The 6,117-nt window shown below is 39.7% G+C and overlaps 1 protein-coding gene across 1 annotated transcript in view; it reads left to right on the top strand.

Annotated features, from left to right (window-relative positions):
* The window catches only part of MCPH1 (microcephalin 1), a 242,733-nt gene that overhangs the window by 63,836 nt on the left and 172,780 nt on the right, over positions 1-6,117 (top strand). The window lies entirely within an intron of this gene.

Raw genomic sequence — 6,117 nt, 5'->3', positions numbered from 1 at the left:
CCACTCACCTCAGCCTCCCAAAGGCGCGGGATTACAGGCTGAGCCACCGAGCCCGGCTGTTTTTTTCTTTTTATAGTTCCTTCCCTGTTGATCAAAGATAATCTCAAGGAAAGATTATTCATGATCACAAAGTAATGCTGGTCTGGTTAGATTTATTTACATAGGTTCAGCAAGAATGGTAATTTACCAGTAAGGCCTGAAGTTTGATTTATGGGAAATTCTCTTAAGAAATCTGAGCTTGTGCTTTTTTTTCTTTTATTTTAGAGATGAGGTCTTGCTATGTTGTCCAGGCTGGTCTTGAACTCCTGGGCTCAAGAAATCCTCCCACCTCAGCCTCCTAAAGTGGTAGTATAACAAGCATGAACCACTGGCACCCAGCCTTAGATTGTCCATTTAAAAGCCTCTTCTGCCGGGCTCAGTGGCTCAGCCGTAATCCCGCGCCTTTGAGAGGCTGAGGTGAGTGGATTGCCTGAGCCCGTGGGTTCGAGACCCGCCTGGGCAGCGAGACCTCATCTCTACAATAAATCAAAAAATCAGCCGGGCGTGGTAGCGCGTGCCTGTAATTCCAGCTACTCGGAAGGCTGAGGCAGAACGATCGCCGGAGCCCAGCAGGCGAGGCTGCGGTGGCCGGGAGCAGCCACTGCACTCCAGTTTGGGTGACCGAGTGAGACTCCAACTCAAAAGAAAAGCCTCTTCTGACTAGGAAGCCAAGCCAAGAGCTTGCAGTCAGATTTCACCTGCAGTACCTATAAATTTGAGTGAATGCTTTTTTTTTTTCTTTTAATATCCCCAATATGTCCTGTGGATCTTGGCCTGCTACAAAGTGACCTTCCTCACTCACTGGTATGGCCTTTAAGCAAGGTACCAGGCTTGTTTTCCCAAAAGAGCTTCTTGAGTACTTTCAGTGTCTGGTTATTTCTGATTAAATGATCATCATTCTCAAATATGGCATTCTGGGGAAGGCCATGGTTGCATAGCCACTGTTTTCAATTATGTCCTGGTAACAAGGAACACAGATTGCTTTTGAATCTATGCAAATAATTATATTGCCCTGAAAATAAGAATACTTAATAACAGTTTCACAATTCTGGAGAGGTCAGACAGGGAGAATAAAATATCATTTCCAAATGTTTCCTTTCTGTTTTTGAAAGCACAGTCTACTAAGTTGTCATGAGATGGAAGGGAAAGAGCTTCCTTATATATCCAGAACATAGATTATTAAAATGTCAGCAATAATAAAATAACAGAAGCCACAGTCATTTGGGCCTAGTAATTAATTCTTGTTTTATGTAATCTTGGGTTAGCAGTCTCACGAATCCATCTGCTTCTCAACTAGAGTTACAAAAATCCTGATTCCTCAGGTAGACTCTCAGCATTGTTTACATGATGCCATATGAAGCCTGTACCTTAAAGTATTTGGCATAGAACTTCTCCACAGGGCTCTGAGACAGCCTGTCTTTGTTGAGAATAAGTTACTCTGGCCTTTAGCTGGTTGAAAATGCTGACTAGGGAAGCATCAGAGTAAAACAAACGTCTATAGGCAACAAAATATTTTAAATGACTGTGGTTAACGTATTACTGATAATTTTCAAAACTAAAAGATCAAATGAGAGCTTATTACAAGAGTGACAGCAACTGATGAGTAGAGTTAGTTATGGTATGCAAAACAAAGTCAGTTCAAAAAAGTTATAGACAAAGCAGCTATAAACATAATGATCAGCTCTATTTTCAAATAAGAGTGGACATTGCATCTATTTTACAAAAATGGGAAAAGTATATTCTTTACAGAAAAAAATCTTCAGGTTTAATAAAATATCCCAAGACATTACATGCCATGAACATCCCAAGCATATAATTAGAATAGATCAAGAAGATCACATAAAGAAAGTAAGGAAGGTTATGGTATAAGTCATAGAAGGTTATTCTGGTAAAACAGAATTTTTGACATCTAAGCCAATAACACAGAAAAATAATAACCCTTTATACTTTAGATGGAGGCAATAAACAGTAAACCAATGAAACCGGCCCATTAATACTGAGCAAACTTTACTGAGAATTTTTTGCATATTTCTTGACTTTTCAAGCTCTGATATTATAAACCAATACATACAAAATTCGATTTACATTTTGTCTTTTATTCTGCTCTTTCATACTTTGGAACAAAGTTAGTTAGGACTGAACTCCCACTCTATGAAGTTGTAGTTAATGCTGAACCCATAATCAGTATTAATGAAATAGTACTAAGATGTTAGCATTCAATGTTCATTATTACTGTCTCTAAACAAGTCTATATTGATAGCTATAACCCATTGAGAAAGGTTTCTGGGGTCCTCAGTAAGCTTGAAGAGCACAAAAGTGCAGAAACCTAAGCCCCATCCCTTTAGGATATACTCTAGTCCTTGAAAAAAGAAGTATGTACACAGTTATATGTCTCTGGAAGTATTTCTCCAAAGTATAGTGTCAGCCACATATTATTACTTTTTTAAAATTTTTATTTTATTTTAAAGTTGCAGGGTACACATCAAGATTGCGTACATAAGTGGTTTAGGTACAGGTGAAATTTTGGGCTTCCCATTGGACCTCACTTCACCTGGATTAGAATCAGGCACCCTTACTGACATTATGTCCTCCTGACCCCCATCTCCTAGCAGTGTATTATAACTTTGACCCAAGTAACTAATTTCTAGTTAATGGAGAGAACTGAGAGTAGACAAATGTGCAATGCCTGTCACACAGTGGCATTTATACATACCTCATTCCAGACCCAAAGATACAATCTCCCTGTGGCATAAGAAATAAGAAACAAAAGTATAGAGACTTAAAAGTATGCTAACTAATCAGTTTTCATATTCTGTCTGACTTAGTAGTGATACAGATATCTAAAGACTATCCGTTAATTAACTCAATTTAGCAGGTTTCAAGTTACCTAAAAATCTTGGAAATGATGTATACATTTTATAATATAAAACAATTATTGTTAAAATAGTTTATCAGAATGATGATTCAGTTTGATTAAGCAAAAATTTACATTTTTCATAGTTTTAAACATTAAGTAGGAGTAATGTTCACTTATTAGAGAGCAGGCACAAGTAGAATTAAAATGTATACTTTTATTATACTCAATGCTGATAACTCACAGAAGATAGCTATTTTTATTAAACCAAAAATATTCAAGTATGTCATTTGTCAAATATTTACTTAAGTATTGAACTTGAATTCTTAAAACATTTATGTTTCAATAAGAATATTTAAGAATACTTTTATTTAGAACTGTTGAAAGTATTATTTCCTTAATTTCTGGGAATTTTAGGATATTCCATTTGTAGTTGCCTATTTATTTCTAAGCCAATCAGAATAGACTTCTTTAAGAGATGTCATCATCTCTTAGCCGGGCGTGGTAACGCACGCCTGTAGTTCCGGCTACTTGGAAGGCTGAGGTGGAAGGATCGCAGAAGCCCAATAGGTCAAGGCTGCGGTGGCTGGGAGTGTGCCACTGCCCTCCAACCTGGGTGACAGATTTGAGACTCCAACTCAAAAAAAAAGCAAGAGATGTCATCATCTCATTTGTTTATACCATTTCTTGATGGTTATCTCAGAGTGGGAGGTAATAGCTGTTTGAGAACTCCCAGCTAAATTGGGGTTCCAAGTATCTGAGTGGCTAACAACCTTGCCCTGATGAAACACCATGGGCAGCTGGGCCTGGGTATTTACAGTGTGCCTCTCACAGAATACTTCTTTTACTTGGCAGATGGCCTAATGCCTAGTTGTCTGACCTGTGACCAGGGGTTTCTCACATGGGAAGCTTGCTGGCAGACGCCCTTGGCTCTTGTCTGACCCATGTCCAAGTTGATGTCTGCCTTACCATCACTTTGGCACTGGGAACCTGCCCTTGGGTTCTCCCCTGTGTCGTGGGGAAAACCCAGCCAGCCTGGGGTAGCCCCTGGCTCTTCAGATGGAAGGCAAAAATTCAACACTACCACAAAAGAAAATAAGTTCAAAGGTTTATTAGTTATAGATCCTGAGGAGGGCAGGCAACATGAGTCAGCAGGCCTGTCTTCCAACCTCAGTTCCTCAAGGTGGAATGCAGAGTCAGGTAGAGAAAGAGAGGGACCCATGCACCAACACCTTTACTGGGGTACAGGGCATTACCCAAGCAGGTTTCTTACAGGGAGTTGTAATTGGTGGGTTTAAACAAAAAGACTTGAGTCCCAGAAGGTCACATAATGTCTGTGAGATGGTCAATGCGGCACATGTCCGTGCCAGGTGTGGGGGCAATGGGGCCCCCACAGGTGGTCTGTCCCATAGGGAGATGGTCACCAGGAAAAGGCTATATAAGACAGACATCTGGATCAACACATTGAGGACTGGGTGGGAGAGGTGTAGAACTGGAAACTTCATGAGTGCCTGACTGTTTCTGGTATAAGAAAGTTAAATTTATATTCAAAAACAGATGCCAAGACAACATAAAATTATATGCATTTACTACAGTGGCCTTTCTGCAGTACAGGCATATGAACATACGAACAGAGAGAGGTTATAGCTTGAATTCTAAAATTTTAGTCATGAGTCGAACATAAACACAGAAATACATGACTCATTCCAGATATCTCCTTCCTGGTTGCATGAAATTCTTAATTGTTTTGAGCCCCAAGTAGAAAAGTAGACAAACAGAAAAAAACAAGCAAATCAGATTTTCTGTCATCCTTCACTCAACAAAGACAAGATATCTATAAACCAGCAGTCAGTTTACAGACAGAACCAAATGGTCAGACCATGAAACCAAAAGAAGGTGGCATCAGAAATCAAGTGAATACTCAAACAGAATCAAAATTGATTTCTTACCTTGCTGCCGAGAGGCAGGAATTTGGACCACAGGATCAGAACTGGACTCCGTGCTGGGTCTGAGTCTCCCATTAGAGATGGAGCATAAAAGACTCCTGGATTCTCCTGTCCTGGATTAGGGAATGAGGCCAGGTCTGATCCTATTTCAGTCATGGCACCAACACAGCAAAAGACAAATTCACTAGACAATTAAGACCGTTCTACATCCAAGTCTTAGGGGACTCTTGAGGGAGGATGGAAGTGGTCTCATCTAAATCACTGAGGAGTGGTGGTGGGTGTTGAGAGAGCAGAGTGGGCCTTTGGATTTGGCCTTTCTCAGAACATGAAAGGCAGGGAAGATTTCTTAAACAGCGTTTTATTTTCTAGGGTCCTAGGGCTCAGGTAAAGCTCGGGTCTTATAGTATGCATTGCATGTTACAAAGTTATAAAGTACTGTGTAATTTTTCAGCAGTTAATATGTGTTAGTTTGCCTTTTTGGTCCTTTCCAATAATGTTAAGCAAGGTTTACTGATTTTTCCTAGATTTGTGCATCTCAGACTGTAGATTTCATTAAGGGTTGGGGGGAGTATCAGGTTACCATCATTCAAGAGAATAATGTGGCCAAACTTTCTCCGCATTTTATTGCCTTCAGTGAAATGTGGCACATAGCAACGGTTCCATAGATAAATGATTAAGAAATGGCTTGTATTCTATGTAGTTACATATTGTACAGGTTATGATATTTTCAAAACTGCTAATTTTAACATTTACTTTTAATCACAACGAAAGGGAGTACAGGTGAGGAAGAGAAACAGTCCGAGGTCGTATTGTAAAAATCAAGTTGTAATCAAGACAGTTTCCTTTTCTTCTTTCTTCTGGACCTCTTGGTCATAGAGACGAACCTTACTGGCTTCTTCTGTACGGCTCCCCAGAACTTTCGGGGCTGGTCACATTACCGAGCCTGTGTAGTTTTCATTCAAGGGTGATGTTGAAAAGCCATATTAGGTTTCAACCAGAATCTTACTTGATGATTAGAGACTCCCACATAAAAGCCTTGTCTCTAGGTATAACTCAGGTAGTTGTTTGTGTGGCGTCAGAAATAGATAAGTGCTCACAGAATATTCTGCAGGGATAACTAAAAAGACAGGGAAGCCGTCATCTGTTAGCTTACTTATCACCTCTCAGTGTTCTTCCCTTGATCATCTTTTTGATTCATATTCTTCTTTTCTGCCTTACTCAAATAGATAGTGCACAGGCCCCTTCAAGTCTGTCGTTTTTGTCAAGTGGAGTTGTTTG

The sequence above is a fragment of the Carlito syrichta genome, unplaced genomic scaffold, assembly GCF_000164805.1.
Source record: "Carlito syrichta isolate Samal-C Ts95f unplaced genomic scaffold, Tarsius_syrichta-2.0.1 Scaffold309283, whole genome shotgun sequence".
NCBI classification, from domain to species: Eukaryota; Metazoa; Chordata; class Mammalia; order Primates; family Tarsiidae; genus Carlito; species Carlito syrichta.
This window is presented reverse-complemented; position numbering and strand designations above follow the sequence as displayed.